At 44.9% G+C, this 21,307-nt stretch overlaps 1 long non-coding RNA gene and 1 pseudogene across 1 annotated transcript in view; one reads left to right on the top strand and one right to left on the bottom strand.

The window, feature by feature from the left end:
* The window catches only part of LOC131482087 (uncharacterized), a 177,642-nt gene that overhangs the window by 128,582 nt on the left and 27,753 nt on the right, over positions 1-21,307 (bottom strand). The window lies entirely within an intron of this gene.
* Positions 2,459-2,826, top strand: LOC131482086 (large ribosomal subunit protein uL29-like; annotated as a pseudogene).

The raw sequence follows: 21,307 nt of genomic DNA, 5'->3' as shown, positions 1-21,307 counted from the left end.
ATCTAACTTGGATCCCGATCCCAGCCACCATGTGCTCATGGTGGGCTGGGCCTGGGCGGCCAGTGCACCATTTGGTGCCAGGCTGTGCCTGCTGGCCCCCCGGGAACTCTGGGGTATTGGTTGTCTGAATCGTTGCTTAGGTAGCTCCAGGCTGACCACACTGTTTCTGGGATCTGAGTCAATTCTAAAGATTCCCAATGCCAGTAACTCTTCCTTTGAGGAACTTCTAATCACTTAACAATGCTGAGCTGTGAAATTGGTAATGGAACGGAATGTACTGGGCAGGACTAAGCAAACCTTAGCCTACAAGCAAAACTAGAAACCAGCATGGAGCACAGGTCATACCGAGCTAGGCTGTTGTACCTCTGGTCCTCAGAGCAACCACGGGCAGGTGCGCAATTTACGGCTAGGAACAGGCCCAAATGGGGAGGTAAGGGGACACCCTAACTGGGTTGAGGTTCCCACCTAGGGGTGTGTGTGCTGGAATGGGGGCTGCGTTCTATCTAGGAAACAGTCGTAGTCACTTAAGGCACTAGTGTGAGCTGGGATTGGATGCACCAGGCCAGTTCAGACCCCAACACTATCTGGTGTCATGGAGAACCAGGGTAGACGTGGGACTGACTAGGCTGGGTCTCAACCCCCTACTAAGTCATGTGTGAGCTGTGTGTGGGTATGGACGAGCCATGGCTGGGCTGAAACATCCAACAACAAGAATTAGAATGGGGTGAAAGCCAGCCAGGAAAAGCCACTGTTCCTGCTAGGACAGGAGGTGAACTGAGTAGGGTTGGCTCAAGGACCCCCTGGTATGCGCAAAACCTGCCATTGGGAGGGGTTCTGATGGAGGAGCCTGGGCAACTCCTCCGACAGGACACAGTCCCTGCAAGTTAGCGCAAGAAGCATGATAGGAAACAGTCCAGAATAGGCCGTGGAAAGTTTCCCACTGGCACACATTTGGCATGGGTCAGGGGCAAACAAGGCTGAATCAGTTCATGTCATCCACTGGCAAATCCAATCACCAGAACAGAGTGTGGGTTGAGCCGGGTTTGGTTGCGACAAAACCAGTACACATTATGGAATGCCAGGGCATGGTTGCCTGTACTGGATATGAATGTAGCACCCAACCAGCACACATGAGATCCAGGAAGGGAGGGGCAGAGCTGGCAAGGGGATTAAGGGGCTGGTCCCCTCGCCGGATAGCTACTCCCACTGGAGAGCGTGGGCTGGGATGGGGACAGACCAGACTAAGCAAGGCTACAACACCTGTGAGCTGCATGTGGACTAGATCAGGGAAAAGCCAGGCTGGGCTGATTATTCCTGCTGGTGCAAGCATAAATTAGAGTGGGTGAGGGATGTTTGGGCTTAGCCGCAGCATCAGCTGGCACTGGGGACTAATTCTGTCAAGTCAAACCACAGAACCACCTAAAGAGTGCATAAACCAGGGGTGAGAGAGACCTGGGAGGGAAAAAGTGGGTTCCCCCTTCTTGGGTCACTACTCCCACGGGAGGGCATGAAAACTAGGACGGGGGCTGGGGTGGCTAGACAGTGAGGCACTCAACAACATCCGTGAGGGCTGGATGGTTGAGTTGGTTAGACAGAACTAAGCTTTAATACCCAGTGATAAGTACAAGAGCCAAATGGGATGGGGGACAGACTGGTCTAATGCTACACATACTGGCAAACCAGGGTAGGGGGCGGGCCTGATGGGGGTTATTGTGGGCCACCCCGACTAGGCTGCAGCTCCCACTGGTTGATGTAAGGGCCGAGTATGTGCTGGGCAGAACCAGACTAGACTGCAACACCCATTGGTTCCAGTGCAACTCGGGACTGAAAACAGAACCAACCCAGCAATTGAAACCACCAGCTGATCAGGGTGATGGACTGTGCCGGGCCCTGTGCTTTCTAGAACATACAAGAATCTAGTCTGGGAATACCTCAAAGTTTCTTTGGAGATCTCCCCAATCGAACTGTTGGACTCAGAACTCTAACCAAGAAAAGACAGAAGACAGAACAGGTCAATCATTCATCTCAGCTGTATATTGTTGGCAGCGAAATATGGGGCGAATGAAGGCTTTATGATGGACCATATCAATCAGGGGACGACCTCATCAAGTGAAACTGGCAGCGATTCATAACTGGAGAACTATTAAAACCACTTGAGCAAATATCTCAGAGCATGCCCCACATCCGGGACTTGGGGTGGGCGGGAAACCGGGTGAGGCTTCTCCCTCAATATTCCCCTTTACCTCAGATACATGATGGAAACAATATGGACATAATAGTATTACCCACCTCCCTATACCCCCGAACCTTTTTTTTTTTAATCGTAATTAACTATGTAACCATTGTCAACAACAATACAATAAAATAAATTTAAAAAAATAAAATGAATAAATCTTTAAAATAAACAAATAAATAAATAAATAAATAAAATATTTTTTTAAAAAGAAAACCGGCAGGCATGGCCAAGAAAAAGGCTCAGGACCTCTGCGGCAAGAAGAAGCAGGAGCTGCTGAAGCAGCTGGACGACCTCAAAGTGGAGCTGTTGCAGCTGCGCGTCGCCAAGGTCTCCGGCAGGGTGGCGTCCAAGCTGTCCAAGATCCGGTTGTCTGCAAATCCATCGCCCGGGTGCTCACAGTCATCAACCAGACCCAGAAAGAAAACCTCAGGAAGCTCTACAAGGGCAAGAAGTACAAGCCCCTGGACCTGCGGCCCAAGACGACGCGTGCCATGCGCCGCCGTCTCAACAAGCATGAGAACCTCAACACCAAGAGGCAGCAACAGAAGGAGCAGCTGTACCCGCTGAGCAAGTACGCAGTCAAGGCCTGAGCCCTGCCGGCGGCAGCAATACAATAAACACACACACGAAAACCATTATCTCTTCATAAAAAGAACTTTGCTCACTGATTAAATTTCCTTGGGACTATTAAAAAATGGCTAACTGACAGGATTGCTATGCTATTGAAATGAGTTTACGATACCTTTAAGATACAAAATACAGGGGGCCCGGCGCCATAGCCTAGCAGTTGAGGTCCTTGCCTCACATACACTGGGATCCCAAATGGGTGCTAGTTCTGATCCCGGCTGCCCTGCTTCCCATCCAGCACCCTGCTTGCAGCCTGGGAATGCAGTTGGGATGGCCTGAAGCCTTGGGACCCTGCTCCCATGTGGGAAACCTGGAAGGAGCTCCTGGCTTCTGGCTTTGGAACAGCTCAGTTCTGGCCATTGCAGCCATTTGGGGAGTGAATCAATGGATGGAAGATCTTCCTCTCTGTCTCTCCTCCTCTCTGTTTATATGATTTTCCAAGTAATAATAAAAAAAAGATATAAAATGCAGTCACAGTATAAACTGAAAGTGACCAATCAAAACAAAAGAAAATATTGTATTAAACAGGTGGGAAAAGGAGACATAGGGAGAGGAGACATTCAGAATATTGGAAAACCTTGGGAGATTATGCCAGTTTGATTTGTAAAGATAAAACACTTTATTATTGGGCCCAGCAGCGTGGCCTAGCGGCTTAAGTCCTCACCTTGAATGCGCCAGGATCCCAAATGGGCGCCAGTTCTAATCCCGGCAGCTCCACTTCCCATCCAGCTCCCTGCTTGTGGCCTGGGAAAGCAGTTGAGGACGGCCCAAGACTTTGGGACCCTGCACCCGTGTGGGAGACCTGGAAGAGGTTCCTGGTTCGGCACAGCACCGGCCGTTGCGGCTCACTTGGGGAGTGAATCATTGGACGGAAGATCTTCCTCTCTGTCTCTCCTCCTCTCTGTATATCTGACTTTGTAATAAAAAATAAATAAATCTTTAAAAAAAAAAACCACTTAATTATAAAGCTGGGAGTTAAGGATGAGCTGAAAATAGAAAGACTGTTCCTCTGTGGTCAGACACATCCATTTCACTCATCCACCAGGAAACAGTTCGCGTCTGCTGCACCCACCCAGGACACCACTCGCAGCATATCTTTAGACCAGTAACATCTGTCCCCAGTGTTCACCCTTAGGCATTCGTAAGAGGCACGCTGGCCAGGGTCCCTTCATTCCAGTGATTCTCTGGATCCTAGAGTAAAACAACAACTATATTCCCGAGGCGATGGCCTCCCAGTAGGTAACAACACATTTTTTTAGAAATATCTGGATAGAGAATCTCATCAGACAAGATTCTACCTGTGGATTAAAGAAACCACTTCTAGTATTCTCATCTCTGGAAAAATTCTGAACTTTGAAACTTCTGTTCTAAAGCTTCAACAACTGCTACTTACATTTCCAAGAAGAAAGGTGTTTTTAAGGTTGCATAAATTATCCTAAAAAAATAAAAAATAGACTGCTTTCCAGTATGGCTTCAATGACAAATTACACAACACTAATGAGTTTAGATAAAAGAGTGAATGATTGGGATGTCTGAGAAAGTCAGGTATAGCTTTATTGAGGGGTCACAGCCATCCCGATCTTTCCATTGTTTTCCTTGTGTGTTCACGCAGTTCTGTGTGTGAGTTTGCCCTTCAAGAAGACAGCTTCCATGTGATGTGACATGACATGAGAACACCAAGTACGGCGGCACGCCTCAGGCCCAGGCAGCAAGCTCGGCACAGGGAGTCCTCTACTGCTTTCCATCTATCAGTTCAGCGAAAAGTCTCTCACTAACCTTGCTTCAATCAGTGGCCTCCTGCCCCACGTAGCCCCCAAGAGATTAGCATGTCTGGCCAAGCATGGGCCCTGAACTATTATTCCTACTGCAAAAGAAGTGGGACCTGGGAACTGTAGCCATTGGGATCATGAGAAGCACAAGAGAAGCACTTCCTGTAAAGAAAAGGATGCTGCCTGGAAACAAAGTCCATGGGAAAGTCCATGACCCTGCGAAGTGTCAGTATTAAAGAGGCTTGTGACAACTAATGCTTTCCCAGTGTGAGATGGTTGGGGATGGAAGAGAGGAAACAATGAGCACGTGCCCTGGAACCTGGCACCTGGCCTCAGGGGCATTCATGTTGTGTCAGCCTTACACTCGGCCTGTCTCATACAGCAACTGTCCTATTTTGTTGTTAGATAACACATTCGGTTCCTAGCTATTCTAGCCTATCTGCCATCAGGCAGGCTAGGGGGACCCTAATAGTGCATACAGTCCTTTTCTAAAATGCTCTGAAATTCTGGGAAGGCCAGGGCTATAGCAAATGCTCCACGGAGCTCATTAAGTTTACTTGTGATGACTCTAAGCTATGTTTGGAACTCTGAGCGAATAAACAGATGGACAGCATAAGCTAAAACTGAAAGTCATTTGAAAAACGTGGAGAATCCACTGCTCCAATATGCTCCCAGACTCAAGAGCCTTCGGAAGCAATTGGGCAACATTTATTAGGAAATACGTTCCTGCTGGAATGACTTCAGCCCAAGAAGAACAGATGTGTTGTAATATTCTGAGACATGGATTCAACATGTGATGTGAAGAAAAAAAGCCCTGGCTTTACCTCCCTATCGCAGAAGTAAGGAGGCATAATTAACTGATGGTGATCATTTTAGGAATGTTCTGCACCACGATGCCACAGACAGAGAGAGGATTTTTCTTACTGACTCACCAATAGCATATGTTGTTTGCAGGAAATGCAAACGAATGGGAATGCTGCGTGCTGGAAAAGTGACCAGAAACAGCAAAAACGGTGGGAATGACAAGTTGCAGGACCTTGACTTTGACCAAATAAGCCAGCAGGATTTTCTGAGTGCCAAAAAATTACAGTGGATTCACCAGTCCAGCTGTGAGAAGGCGGCTGTGAGCATGCTGAAGGAAATGATGAGGCAGAAAGGCAAGTTCACAAAATGGCCCGGTCACCACACTGGCAGCAGTATCAGCACACTGAGGACAAAGGCAGCGTTTAGAACGACACTTATGTCTAAGGAGGAAACAACAAATTTCAAGGAGACTAGTCACTATGCGGTATCCAGTAAGAATCTATAAGAACCAACAGAAATTATAGGCAAAGTCAAGCAGCCAATGGTTGTTTCAATATGTAGAAATCATCTTATCCAACTAAATCGCAGTGCAGGTGAGGGTGGTAGGGCAACAATTTTTTGCCCACATGGTGTCTAGTGTTTGCATTAGCTCTTGCAATATATTTAGCAAGTTAACTCCAAAAACAGTCGCGAATGCGAATTCTTGCTCCCCAAGCTGCGGTTTGGACAGGTTTTGGCAATGATCATCTGTCACCACATGATGGCAGCTGTGGTAGCGCGAACTCCCAGCCTAAGCATCTACATCCAGGAGGGCCTTGCTCATTGCCTGGCAAGCTGGTGTCAGCAGGTGCTTGGAAGCTCCGTGGGGGCTTCCCGCCAGGGACCTAATCCTTCTCCACATGGCCCCTCCATGTGGCTGAGTTGGACTCATGAAGTGGCCATGTGAAAGACAACTGCTCACAACGTGGTGGCCTCAGGACAGACGTGTTATGGCAGCTGGCTACCGCCCAACGGCTGCTAGGCCTTCTTAAGACTTAAGCCTGGAACCAGCACAGTGTCTCTGCCCGTGCGTGCATTCTCTCTCTCTTTTATTGTTCCCCCACTATTCCTTTTCAAACCCCATTCATTTTGTGGTTAAGACAGATCTCAAACCAGCTCGAATACTAAGGAAGACTATGTAAGAAGAGAAACATCGAGAGATACATATGGTTCAATTTGCCACAAAGGAAAGATGAATTGTGCAAAGCTAAAATTAGAGGCTACTGTGAATGAAAGGGAAATTTTATTCTTACATGATTGTAAAACAGAACATAGAAGAAAAAAAGAAACAGGCGATGTAAGGGGCACGGACTACCATTAAAAGAAAAAAGCCTCGGCCGACTGTTGACAAGGGACCTTTACTGGGGCAAGTCTGTTCTCCGCCCAACGGAGAGAAAAAGCGGAGAGGCACGAGAACGACGAGAAAACCAATGAAAAACGCAAGCAAAGCAGTGTGCATCAGGCTTTTGTACCCCTCCCGAAGCGGAAACAGGAGCGGGTGCTGCTCAAGTCCACCAGGGCTCTGCTGCCCCGCCAGGCGCGGAACCCACACCGCCTTTTCCGGTCCGGCCTTTGATTCCATGCAAACTCCAGCCACCTCGGTAACCTCAGAAACCTTCAGGAAGAAATTTAAAAGAGCAACCTTGTTAAAAGGAACATGGTTACATCTCAGCTTTAAAACTCACAGGAGCTTTTTAAAAGATTATTGCAGGGGCCCAGCGCAGTAACCTAGTGGCTAAAGTCTTCATCTTGCACATGCTGGTATCCCATTTGGGCACCAATTCGTGTCCTAGAGGCTCCACTTCCCATCCAGCTCCCTGCTTGTGGCCTGGGAAAGCAGACGAGGATGGCCCAAAGCCTTTGGACCCTGCACCTACGTGAGAAACCCAGAAGGAACTCCTGGCTCCTGGCTTTGAATTAGCTCAGCTTCGTTGCAGCCACTTGGGGGATGAATCAACAGACAGATCTTCCTCACTGTCTCTCCTCCTCTATGTGTATCTGACTTTCCAATAAATAAACAAATATATATATATTTTTGAATTATTGTGGTCCTGGCATGGTAGCCTAGTGACTAAAGTCCTTGTCTTACACGTTCTGGGATCCCACATGAGCGCCGGTTCATATCCCGACTAATACATGAGAGATTAAGCATGCTCTCCCTTACTGTCTCTGCCTTTCAAATAAATAAATTTTTTTAAATTACAAATAAAACTATTTTGAGTATATTTTTTTTAGCTTTTTGTTAAACACAGTGGGAAGATTTGAGTGCCCAAGTCAAGCTCAAGAGATAAGAATCCAGAAAATGGGAAGAAGCCCTTCATGTGGTACCCAACTATGACAACAACAACAAAAGGCTTATTTAATAATTAGGGTTTAGGAAATACTCCCACTGGTAATCTTGAAATCCCTCAGCTAGATTAAATTCACTGAGAAACCTTGTTATTTTTCATTTTCTCCAGCAAGGTATGATGGGATCAGAAGTATGTTTTCAATAAGTAATTTGTTATTTAAAAGAAGTAGACTCAGTCCATCCTTAAAGTCAATAGAATGGGATGGTGGTAAACATGAATCCTATGGTCCAGTTTATCAATTGCAAGCTGCTGGGGTGTTTGCCTTTGGACAGCTCACCCCTGAAAGCCTCAATGTCATCCCCTAGGAAAGAACATTAATGACGTAATCACCTCCAGAAGACTGAAGGGCTGCTCACACGGCACAGTGCAGGTGAAATACTTAGTGCAACGCCTGGGAAGCACTCCCCTCTGTTATGAATCTTAGCACTACTCTTATTTTTTCCTGATTGACACATAATTTCCATCAGGATAGCAGTCAATTATACAAACCAGATGTCAAGAGCATTTTCAAAACAATTTCACAAGATACATTTTTTTTAAAGCAGAAGCTAGGCTTTCATTGAATGTTCTAATTTATGATTACATTGTTTGTCAAGGGGATGAATTACAAATCTGGGCCTGGCTCCTTCCTTAATAAGCCAAGAAAAACGGTTCCTTGGGAATCACTGAATCATACTGACTTACAAACACAAAAGGCAAAAATAAAATACTCTTTAACTTGTGAAATGGATTAGCACTCAGACAGCAGGAAAACCCCCTAAAATTTGAAGCTATTCAGGGCCATCTTAACATAATGTATGTAAGACAGAATTATTGCTAACATCCACTGCACCCTTATACTAGATCTTACCCATGCTTGATTAAAAAATAAAGCTTGGAAAATAATATATTTTTCTAAGACATCTGCTAACTAGGTGAGAATAGTGACATTAATAATTTATGACAATATGGGCCTGGCCTGGTGGTGCAACAGGCTAATCCTCTGCCTGTGGAACTGGCATCCCATATGGGTGCTGGTTCATGTGCCGACTGCTCCTTTCCAATCCAGCTCCCTGCCTGGAGGAGCAGTGGAGGATGACTCTAGTCCTAGAGCCCGTGCACCAACATGGGAGACCCAGAGGAAGCTCCTGGCCCTTGGCTTCAGATTGGCTCAGCTCCAGCCATTGCAGCATTTGGGGGAGTGAACCAATGGATGAAAACTCTCCCTCTCTGTCTCTCCTTCTCTCTGTAAATCTGCCTCCCAAATAAAAACAAACAAATCTTTAAAAAAAAAAAAGACAATAATGACAGCTAGAATTTAATAAGCATTATCTCACTGAGTTATACTGCTATATTACATGAAAGATTGGGGGAGGCTGCCTAAGGGTTTTAAACCCTGAGAAGCTGATCCCAAGAACAAGAAGGGAACATGAGGGACTGGGCATTGGACTTGGCAGTTAAGATGCTGGTCAGGATGCCTGTGTCCCATTGTTGAGTGCCTGGACTCAAGTTGCCACTCCATTCCCAGATACAACTACCTGATGGTGCAGGTCCTGGGGGACAGCAAATGATGGGTGAAATACTTGGGTCCCTGCCATCTATATGGGAGACCTAGATTACATTGCTGATTCCTCTTGGCTTTGGCCTGATCCAGTCCTAGCTGCTACAGGCTTTTGAAGAGTGAACCAGTGACTGTTGCCACTACCTGTCATCTACTTTCCCTCAATAAATGAAATAACGATTTTGGGCCCAGCATGGTAGCCTAGAGACTTCAGTCCTCGGTTTGCATGCACTGGGATCCCATCTCAGTGCCGGGTCTAACTCCAGCAGCCCTGCTTCCCATCCAGCTCCCTGCTTGTGGCCTGGGAAAGCAGTCAAGGACAGACCAAAGCCTTGGACCCTGTACCTGCATGGCAGAACCAGAAGAGGCTCTGGGCTCCTAGCTTCAGATCGACACAGCTTCGGCCATTGCAGCTGCTTGGGGAGTGAATCAACAGATGGAAGACCTTCCTCTCTGTCTCTCCTCCTTTCTGCATATCTGAGTTTACAATAAAATAAAATAAATCTTTTTTAAAAAATAATGGTTTTAAGAAGAAGAAGGGTGCTGGAGATAGACCTTGTGACACACCATTCAGATTCTTCTTCAATGAAAGACTTGCTAGCCCAGCTGCTAACAGCACTGCTGGCAGATGATTTTGTTCATGCCTCCGTAAACTCTCCACTGTCACACAGTCAGTTCCAGCACTGCCTCAGAAGCAGCCTGACTCGAAGTCACACCCCTCGTAGGGCAGCCCGTGTCCAGTGACTGTATGATGAAGAAAAAGGCTCGGCCACCGAAGGCCAACCTAGGACAACTCTCCAGGGCCCCTCTAGCTGCAGAAGCTGGACTGGCCCAGAGGGGAGCTGCTGTGCATCACAGCTGGACTCATCCCGTTTCGCCCATCATTCCACAAGCTCTGATCCTTGGCAAACATCCTGCAAAGGCAAACATCCTGAGTTGGCTGCCTGAAAAGCCCAATGAGAAGTAAACTTCCCGTAAGAGGCTGTTTCTTACCAAAAAGATCACCTATCAATAATGTATGGCACTAAACATAGCTGTTTTGAAATAGTGACTTGCAAACCAGCTACATTATGCTTTGTCTTTTTCTGCACACTGCTGAGCCATCCCAGTTGGAAGGAAGATGCCAGGAAATCCCTGTGCTTTTGACTCACAGGGCACAGCATTATTCCCAGCAGAGTTGCAGGTGAATACCAAGAAACAAAATTCATCACATTGGACATGATAAATGATCTCCTTAACTGAAATAATAAAGTAAAAAAAAAAGTCAGATCTTGCTCTCAAATCAAGTATAAATGTGAAAAACACTATACCTGAGGGGAAAAAAAATCTAGTTGAAGAAATGGCCCAGAATATGAAGGGAAAGGTATGCCTTTTCCCTCACTCCATCTCATTCCCCAGCAAATAATGTACAATGTTAGTTTAATGTACAATAAATACATCCAGACTTCCTCCCAAGTATTTGGGCTTATATTGCAATGTGAATTTTGTTCCATATACCTAAGAAGCCGTTGAACTTGACGGGACAATAAGATGCTGGACTCTATGTTTGGTATACGCTTGCAATGGGGAAATCTCAACTGAACTTGAGCTGTGGTTATGCAACAAGGTGGAGGAATCCACCATGGTGGGAGGGTTTGGGGAGGGGTGGGGAGAACCCAAGTATCTATGTAACTGTGTCACATAATACAATGTAATTACTGAAGTTAAATAATAAATAATTAAAAAAAAAAAGAAATTGATTGTATGCATTATTCTGCAAACCACAAAATAAAAAGGAATCTGCTTCACTCAAAGTCTACCAATCTAAATGTTAATCACATCTAAAATTATCTTTAGGGCTGAGATCACAGCATAACACTTAAAGCCATCTGTAATGGTGGCATCCCATAGGACCCCTAGTTGGTGTCATGGCTGTTGCACTTCTTTTTTTTTTTTTTTTTACTTTTTTTTATTAATTATTATGCATTATGTGACAGTTTCATAGGCTCTGGGAATCCCCCCACCCCCCCACGCCCCTCCCCCCTGGTGGATTCCTCCACCTTGGTGCAGTATTACAGTTCAAATTCAATCAAGATTCTTTCCTTGCAAACATATACCAAACATAGAGTCCAGCTACTTATTGTCCAGATGGGTTGAACAGTTTCTTGGGGAGACCATTTCTGGTCCGAAGTTAGAGCTGGTAGAATATCATCCCAGTCAATTAAGAGTCCCAATATAACATTAACAGCAATTTGTAACATTATGGAATTGACATGGTTTTGCGTAACCAGTATGTTAAAAAAAAAACAAAAAACAAGTTCTTAACCACAACCTATGATTTGCTCATTGACATTTCAATTTTAGTTTGTATACAGGACTGGCTGCTATATACCTTAAAATGGCTATAAGGTACCATTCAGCTGTCTCGTGTCTATTTCATTTTAGTATTTAGCCATTTGTTGTGTTGAAGTATAATTTTACTGATCTTGGCAGATTTGGGGATAATCTAGACTGGCTTGTAACTCTAACAAGACATTTGTCAACAATTAAGGTGCAGAACATTTTTTTGGAGGGGGGCGGTGCAGGAAAGTCCCCAACACCACGGTGAAGAGTGACTAATCTTCGTGTCCCACCCAGCGAGGCATGAGCAAATCCATGCCAGCTCTTTCCTGTCAGATTCCAAGCTCTACTTTTTGTTGTTTCTCTATTTATTTTAGGTTTTTTTAGTTTGTATGATTGTTTGTTTGCTATGAGGGGTTTTCGGAGCGATCCTGATGGTCATTGCAAGGGAGGGTGGGGGTCCAGAGGTGGAGCCAGGCTCGGACCAGAGAAAGCTCTCCTCCCTGGTCCCGAAGGACGTTTATTGTTCTTCTGTTTCTGCGGCCGCTCAGGGCTTCTGGTTGTCTTTCCGATGATGTTGGTTTCTGTACGGTAGTGTTTGGACTTCTTCCATCCCCAGCGGAAGCTCCGGTTGGGGGTGGGTGACCTCAGAGTACTCGGCCTCCGAGGGCATGGCTGTTGCACTTCTAATCCAGCTCCCTGCTAACGGCCTTGGAAAAGCAGCAAAAGATGACCCAGGTGCCTGGATCTCTGATTCTCACATAAGAGACCTGGATGAAGTTCCTGGCTCCTGGCTTTGGCCTATTTCGTCCCTGACCTTTGTAGTCATTTGGGAAGTGAACCAGGGGATGGGTGGGAGATCTTTTCCTGTGTGTCTCTACCTCTCTGTAACTCTGACTTGCAAACAAACAAATAAATAAACAAATAAAACAAAAAAATGCCTGCACAGAAACACAAAGATAAGCATGTGAGCAAACAGCAGGGTACTATTGTGTGGCTGCCAGATTAGTAAGTGTAACCAATGATCAAATAACCAACTCTGCCCAACACTGCACACAGTTACCACTTTAAACCATGCTCAATGTCCGAATAAGGATAACAACAAGCTTATGCTTCTGCCTGACATGCTGTAACTATTCTGCATGTAACTAGAAGTGTACTCATCCTCTCCTTGGAAGAAACTGCCAAGTCCTTGGGGCTAGCATAGTGGCTCAAGAGGCTAATCCTCCACCTACAGCACCAATATCCACAGGGGTGCCAGTTCGTGGGTGTACTGGCTGCTCCACTTCTGATCCAGCTCTCTGTTTACAGAATGGGAAAGCAGTGGATATGGTTTAAGTCCTTGGACCCCTGTACCTAAGTGGAATACCCAAAAGAAACTTCTGGCTCCTGGCTTCAGATCAACTCAGCTCCAGCCATTGTGGCCACTTGGAGAAAGAACCAGTAGATGGAAGATATCTCTATCTATTTACCTATCAATCTCTCTCTCCTTCCCTTGTAGCTTTGCCTTTCAAACAAAAAGTCAATCTTGTAAAAAGAAAAAAAGAGGGCCTAGCATGACAGCCTAGTAGCTGGCCTAGTGCACACACCAGGATCCCATATAGGCACTGTTGCCAGTTCTATTCCCAGCTGCCCCGCTTCCCATACAACTCCCTGACTGTAGCCTGGGAAAACAGTCAAGGACGGCCCAAGGCATTGGGACCCTGCACCCATTTGGGAGATTTGGAAGAAGATCCCGGCTCCAGGCTTTAGATCAGCTCAGCTCCGGTCATTGCAGCCACTTGGGAAGTGAACCAGTAGATGGAAGATCTTTCTGTTTGTCTCTCCTTCTCTGTGTAAATCTGCCTTTCCAATAAAAATAAATAAATATTTATATAAAAAAAATAGTGAGTGGTAGCACTCCCATTCCCAACCCCATTAACACCTGAACCTATAAATCCTGGTTACGGTCTGGAGAAAAAGAGGATTTTCATCCAGCATTCCTTTTTTAGATGAAATATTTACCTGTTTTCCCATAATGTGCAGATAATTTAGCTGAAGAATAGACAGCATAAGGTTACTTTATAATATTTTAACTACTATGTGAAATTTAAAATGTTTACATTTCAACTATACTCATACATTTTTGTAAGACTTTTCAAGGAGATCTTTACAGAAAAAAGAAAGTTTTCAATTAAAAAAAAAAACTTGACTATGGGAGAACAGTGTCACATATTGGGCCCTTTTTCAGAGCAACTGCAGCCTCTGGAAAGCTTTGTCCCAGACCTGCAAGGAATTGCTGGCTGGTCTTCGGAGAACCAGCCTGCCCCTCTATGAAGCCAGTAACTCCAAGATGATGGAAAAAAGCAGAAACAGTTGTGTGCATCTGTACCTGTGCCAACACTTTGTTTGCTAGGGAGTGAGTTCCTTGGTCAGAGGCAGCACTCTATAAAGTGCCAAAGATGGAGGGCAAGGGACACTAGAGGTCCACAGATGGCAGTTTTGGCTGGAACACAGTGTTCAGGGAAGGCAAATGCATATTCAGAGTAACTGTCTACTCCAGTAAGAGCAAAACGCTCTCCCACAATGGAAGTCATCCAATGTAATTAACCCATCACCAGGTGGCTGGCTGATCACCCCAGGAAATTGTGCCATATCAGGGACTCAGGACTAGTCCCCACTGTCGGCAGACTGGACACGCAGCAGTGGTTATAGCCAGATCAGCCTTGGTGAATGACAGTTAGTCCTGCTGAGCCCTTGCATAATCTTCAACCCTCCTGCTCCCCTGGTCATTAAGTTCATGAACCTATTAGTTGATGACAGGGTTGCCTGGGAGGAAAAGGTTGATGGGTACCCATAACAGATTATATTGTCACTTGACTTTTTAATCCTTGTCTGCTAGGGTTGGACTGTGGTGAATAAAAACATAGGACACAAACACCTTCACATTCCCACCCCTTCAGAGAGGCATGCCTCCCCAGCATCCTCCTTTTCCCTGAGTTCCAGCCTAGCCATTCACTGCAGCCTGGCTCACAATAACACCTTGGCCATTTCTCTCACTAAGCAAAATGAGCAGACTGGTGCACAGTTTCCAGTCCCGCCCGTGAAAAGGACTTCCCGCAGTCACTTCAGGGGTGTCTCAGGAAGGAGCTGTGAGGCTGCAGCTGTCCACATTTGGATGGCCGCATCTCATCGCACAGAACAATCTGTAGACCAGGCCTGAGTTTTCTTTTCCTTTGCTAACTGATCACTGCGAAGCCGCAGATGCAGGCCAAGAGAGAAAAGGTAACGTAACAGGAATGAATGGTGATGCTTCTGCATCTATACTAGAAACGTAGCTCACTCACTTTAACAACTGGCTAGTATTCTATCACATCCACACACCTTAATACACAATTCCTTTTGCAGTGAATTTTTAGCTTGTCTCCAATTTTTTTTGTTGCTTTGCAAATGCTCCAATGAACATCCTTATGCATACATGTTTGTGTACCTCTAAGATTTCCATAAAAGTTAAATAAAAGACGTACAAAGTAAGATTTCTAGTAACTAGAAATCTTGGCAACTAGATAGGCTACCTTAGAGAAAATTTGCATCATAAGATTCAAAGGATCATCTCTTACAAATTTCCCTGGCTACTCAGAAAAGAAACTAATAGGAGTACATTGACTCAATTGGCTAATTCTCAGCCTGAAACTGCCATAGTCCTATATGAGCACCAGTTTGTATCCTACCTGCTCCACTTCTCATCCAATTCCCTACTTATTATCAGAGAAAGCAGCAGATGATGACCCAAAGCCTTCAGACCCTGCACCTGTGTTGAAGACCCGGAAGAAGCTCCTGGCTCTGGGCTTTGGATCGACTCAACTCTGGCCATTGCGGCCTCTGGGGAGTGAACCAGCGGATGGAAGATCTTTCTCCCTGCCTCTCCTTCTCTCTGTAAGTCTTCCTTTCCAATAAAATCAAATAAATAAAAAGAAAGAAACTAATAAAACTTTATTTTTTTAAGATTTATTTATTTTTATTACGAAGTCAGATATACAGAGAGGAGAGACAGAGAGGAAGATCTTCCGTCCGATGATTCACTCCCCAAGTGACCGCAACAGCCAGTGCTGCGCCAATCCGAAACCAGGAACCAGGAACTTCTTCCAGGTCTCCCATGCGGGTGCAGGGTCCCAAAGCTTTGGGCCGTCCTCGACTGCTTTCCCAAGCCACAAGCAGGGAGCTGGATGGGAAGTGGAGCTGCTGGGATTAGAACCGGCGCCAATAAGGGATCCTGGTGCGTTCAAGGCAAGGACTTTAGCCACTAGGCCATGCCGCCGAGCCCACTAATAAAACTTTCAAAGAAGACATGGGTGTGTGAATCTATATATTTTATCACACACACATACACAGCTTAGCTACTATCCTAACCAATATAGAAGCAATTACTTTTACTCACAATTTGGGGGTAACTTCTATCATCAAATGATTTTATATATTAAACAGAATATAATCCAATTTGTTTATTCTGTAGGCTGCAAATTTAATTCCACAAATTATCTAGTAAACCAAATAGCTATTTATATTCTTTAGTCATTTTTTAAAATTTTCTTCCTCAAATAAAAGGCAGAGTGACAGAAACAGGGGGACTGAGAGAGAAAGAGAGAAATCTCCCATCGACCAGTTTACTCTCCAAATGTCTGCAGTAGCCACAGCTGGGCCAAGCCAGAGCCAGGAGCCAGGAACTCCACTCAAGTCTTCCACATGGGCGGCAGGACCATCATCAGCTGCCTCCCAACCACGCCATCCAAGAGCTGGATTGGAAGCAGAGTGACTGGGCCTGGAATCAGCACTCTATGGGGAATGCAAGCATCCCAAGCAGTGACTTAACACGCTGTACAACATCTCGTTCCATTGTTTCCTTTTGACTCATCCATGTTTTATTTTCACTTAATTTGAAAGGCAGAGAAACACAGATAGTTCCCTTCTTTACTCTTCAAGTTCCTGCAACAGTCAGAGACAGACAAAGTCAGGAACCCAACACCTCATCTAAGTCTCCGACATGGATGGCAGGGACCCACACACATGACGTGCTCCTCAGACTATGCTTTGACAGGAAGCAGAGGAGCCCCGTTCCAACCCAGGCACTCCTGGTCATGGGCATCCCAAACAGCGCCTCCTCACTGTATCAAACACCCACCCCAAACCATTGATTCTAACTGGAAACAGACCAATCTTAGTGATAATTGTTAGAAGAATGCATTCCAAACTTAGAAGTTTTGGAGGTTTTTGGTTTTGTTTTGCTTTAAAGATTTATTTATTTTTATTGCAAAGTCAGATATACAGAGAGGAAAATCTCCCATCCGATGGTTCACTCCCCAAGTGACCACAACAGCTGGAGCTGAATCAATCTGAAGTCAGAAGGCCAGAACCTCTTCCAGGTCTCCCACACGGGTGCAGCATCCCAAGCCTTTAGGCTGTCCTCAACTGCTTTTCCCAGGTCACAAGCAGGGAGCTGGATGGGAAGTGGAGCTGCTGGGATTAGAACCGCCATCCATATGGGATCCTGGTACATTCATGGTGAGGATCTTATCCGCTAGGCTACCGCACCGGACCCAGAAATTTTGTTCTTCAATATCTGTATAATATTGTATTTTTGAAATCTGCCAAATTAATGATCTTAAGATGTAAACTTGACAAGCTGAAGAAATTCATTCCATGTCAGTCAACAGGATACCCCTTTTCCAGTTTCTTTCACGTTGCATAATTTAGTGGTTGGTTATTTTGACTGCACAGAAGCTGTCTCATACATGGGCATCTCAGATGTGTAACACTATTTAGAGTCCACTGTTAATAAAGACTTCACTTCTTATTAACACCGCAAAACCTTCAGGCAAAAGCCCCTAAATCTTTGTCAGCGTCGAAGGAAACCAGCTTCAAACCAGAGGGTACTTCTTTGCAAAGAAGCGATACTGCCTCTTACAAAGCCTTGCAATTGAGCCCCCTTGTGAAAAACTGGCTCACATTTTTGAAAAATAACTTAAATTCCAAATTCCATTGACTGACACTTAATTTGAGGTTATTAAAACCTCTAAATCTTAAAAAAAAAAACCCTTAAAATACAAATTCTTGAAAGAGGTAAACCCTTAAACCCAGAGCACAGCTATCATCTTCATCAAATAGTTTAGAAACAAAACTCAGGATTTGAGCAAGAGAAAGAAGCAACTGGGAAGTTCGAGGGTGATAGTGTCAGAGAAATTTTTTTTGTCTGCTTTATAACTTTTCCTATAATCTACCCATAAGATTTCAGATATTAAACTGATCAAAAAGATGAAGTAATACAAATATAGTCTTCTAAAATATTTTGAAATTTTCATCAGATAACTAGTTTTTCCATAGCTCTTCTCTTATACATACATTCATTTCATGAATTTTCTGTTTGGTTTTTTTAAGGTTTATTTTTATTTATTTGAAAGGTAGTTAGGTGGGGTGAGGAGAGGAAGAGCGAGAGATCTTCCACCCTCCAGTTTACTACCCAAAGGCCACAACAGCCAAGGCAGGCAGATGGAAGCCAGGAGCCAGGAGCTCCTTCTAGGTCTCCCACATGGGTACAGGATTCCAGTGATTTGGGCCACCTCCCACTGCTTCCCCAGGCACATGAGCAGCAAGCTGGACGGGAATCGGTGCTCTTATGGGATGCTACAGTCTCAGACAGAGGCTGCATCTGTCATGTCACAATGATAGCTCCCAAGTCATGAGCTTTCTACATGGTCTTCCTTTTAGAAATTTCTCAATATTTGCTAATCTTAGAAAAGGAATCCTTTATTCTTCTCACATCGCTAAAGAACTAGCCATCGTCCTGACTTTTATTGTTATCATATATTTACTTGCTTTTCTACTCCCCATGTGGGCCCCCCTAAATAATACTGTTTTGCCTCCTTTTGGACTTTGATAAGGAGAAACCTACTGTACGAGCTATTTAATACTTACTCTTAATTCTTTTACTCCATGTTATTACTTATAGCCATAGCTTGTTCATTTTATTTCTGTGCAATGTTCCATTTTATAAACATAACACAAGTGATTCCTTCAATGTATAGTTAATGGATATTCATAATATCTCCATTTGGGGGCTACCCTAAACCCATGAACAGTGCTGTTAAGAGGACTATAGGGGCTCGGCAGCGTGGCCTAGTGGCTAAGGTCCTCGCCTTGATCCCATATGGCCGCTGGTTCTAATCCCGGCAGCTCCACTTCCTCTCTATCTCTCCTCCTCTCAGTATATCTGACTTCGTAATAAAAATAAAATAAATCTTTAAAAAAAAAAAAAGAGCCCTATAGGGCCTGGGGCTCAGTGGTTCAACTGGTTAGTCCTAACCCTTTAAACACAGGGATTCCATATGGGTGCCAGATTTAGTCCAGCTGCTCCACTTCCCATCCAGCTTCCTATTTGTGACCTGGGAAAGCAGTGGAGAGTGACCCAAAGCCTCAGAAGCCTGTACTTGTGTGGGAGATCAAGAAGAAGCTCATGGTTTCAGTTCAGCTCAGCTCCAGCTGTTGTGGCCATCTGGGGAATGAACCAGTAGCTGGAAGAACTTTTTCTCTGTTCTCCTCCTCTCTGTAAATCTGCCTTTCCAACAGAAAAAAAAAATCCTTTTAAAAAAATAGCATTGTCAAACAACCCATAATAAACAACGCATACAGTACATTCCTAGGAGTGGGACTGCTGTGCCATAGGACATGTGTTTCTTCAACTTCACTCGGAAACACAAACTAATTTTTTTAAGTTTTACTTATTTCGTTTGAAAGAGTTAGAGAAAGAGACTGAGAGACAGGGAAGTAGATCTTCAGTTCACTACTTCATTCCCCAGATGGCAACAATAGCCGGGGCTGAGCCAGGTAAAAGCTGGAGTCTCATCCTTGTCTCTCATGGTCAGTGCAGGGACCTAAAGACGCAAGTCATCTCCTGTGTCTTCCCAGGCACACTAACAGGCAGCTGGATCAAAAGCAGAGCAGCCGAGGACCAGTGCCACGCAAAGCAGGCTGTCTTCTCCTGAGGTGCTGTGGGTTCTAGTTTGAGTTCCCACTGCTCAGCTTCCCATCCAGCTCCCTGCTAATGCACCTGGGAAGGCAGCAGAGGATGGCCCACGTCCCTGAGACCCTCCACTCATGTTGGAGCCTTAGAGGAGGCTCATCACTCCCAACCATTACCGCCATCCGGGAAATGAAATAGAAAATGGAAGATCTCTCGCCCCACCTCTCCACCCCCGCCCAGGCCACCAGCTCTGCCTTTCAAATGAATAAAATAACTCTTTTTTAAAAATCACAAAAATGCGTCCTCTACTTGACTTCAAACATAATACCTCCATTGATGTCTCTGCTCTTTTAAAAAGATTATTTATTTGGTTAGTTACTTACAGATTTATACTGGAAAGGCAGATTTACAGAGGGAAGAACAGAGACAAAGATCTTCTATCCACTGTTCGTTCCTCAATTGTCACAGCCGGAGCTGAGCTGATCCAAAGCCAGGAGCCAGGAGCTTGCTCCATGTCTCCCATGTGGGCACAAGGTCCCAGAGTTTTAGGCCATCCTCCACTGCTCTTCTAGGCCTCAAGCAGAGCGATGGATGGGAAGTGAAGCAGTCAGGACACAAGCCAGCACCCATATTGGATCCTGGCGGTTGGAGGTGGAAGGTAAGCCAACTGAACGTGTTGCCGGGCCCAATGTGTTTCCTCTTGCAGGAAGCACTTACCACGGCTGTTTAGGGATGCCACCCTCAACTAACTGTAAAAGTGATGTAAAATGAAATGCTTATTTAGCAGTACACAATAGCATCTTTCATTTCAGAGCTGTTTAGCCTAATGGTAATAGATTTCTCACATTCTTAAAAAACAACCTAATAGTAATAGCAGTAATAGTAGTAATAAATAATAGTAATAGTAATAGTAGAATAAACATTTTTTGAAATAGAAAAGCGTTATGTTTTGCTTATGGACTTACAAATGATCCCAAATGTATCAACCTGTCCTATCTCCTCTGCACAGACACACACACACACACACACACACACAGAGGAAAACGCAGCTACTTCTTTTAAAAAAAGGTTTTGTATAAGGTTTTACAGTATTTTAAAAAAAAAAGATTTAGTTACTTTTATTAGAAAGTCAGATATACAGAGAGGAGGAGAGACAGAGAGGAAGATCTTTGGTCTGCTGGTTCACTTCCCAAGTGGCAGCAACACCTGGAGTTGCACCAATCCGAAGCCAGGAGCCGGAACTTCTTCCAGGTCTCCCACATGGGTGCAGGGTCCCAAGGCTTTGGCCCGTCCTTTACTGCTTTCCCAGGCCACAAACACAGCTACTTCTGCACTTGAACTTGACCACAAGGCTGAGAGGCGCTAACAGTTCTAGTGAAGTGATGTTCTAGAGTTTGCTGAGATAGGAAACTTGAGCATGCCAAGATAGAAGTTTGCTTTGTTTGATCTCAGTGAAATGAGGGAAATTCTCTCTGCTTGTTCATGGGTCTCAGCCGGCAACCGGGAGAGGCAGTTGCGGCACCTTCAGCCCGAGATTCTTCCCTGCTCTGGGCAGTCTGAATTTTGAAGTTGTCCCTTTATTCAGTTCATGGGGCTTTTGTTTTCCTTTTAGAAAAATTAGGAAGAAGA

The sequence above is a fragment of the Ochotona princeps genome, chromosome 15 (assembly GCF_030435755.1).
Source record: "Ochotona princeps isolate mOchPri1 chromosome 15, mOchPri1.hap1, whole genome shotgun sequence".
Classification (NCBI taxonomy): Eukaryota; Metazoa; Chordata; class Mammalia; order Lagomorpha; family Ochotonidae; genus Ochotona; species Ochotona princeps.
This window is presented reverse-complemented; position numbering and strand designations above follow the sequence as displayed.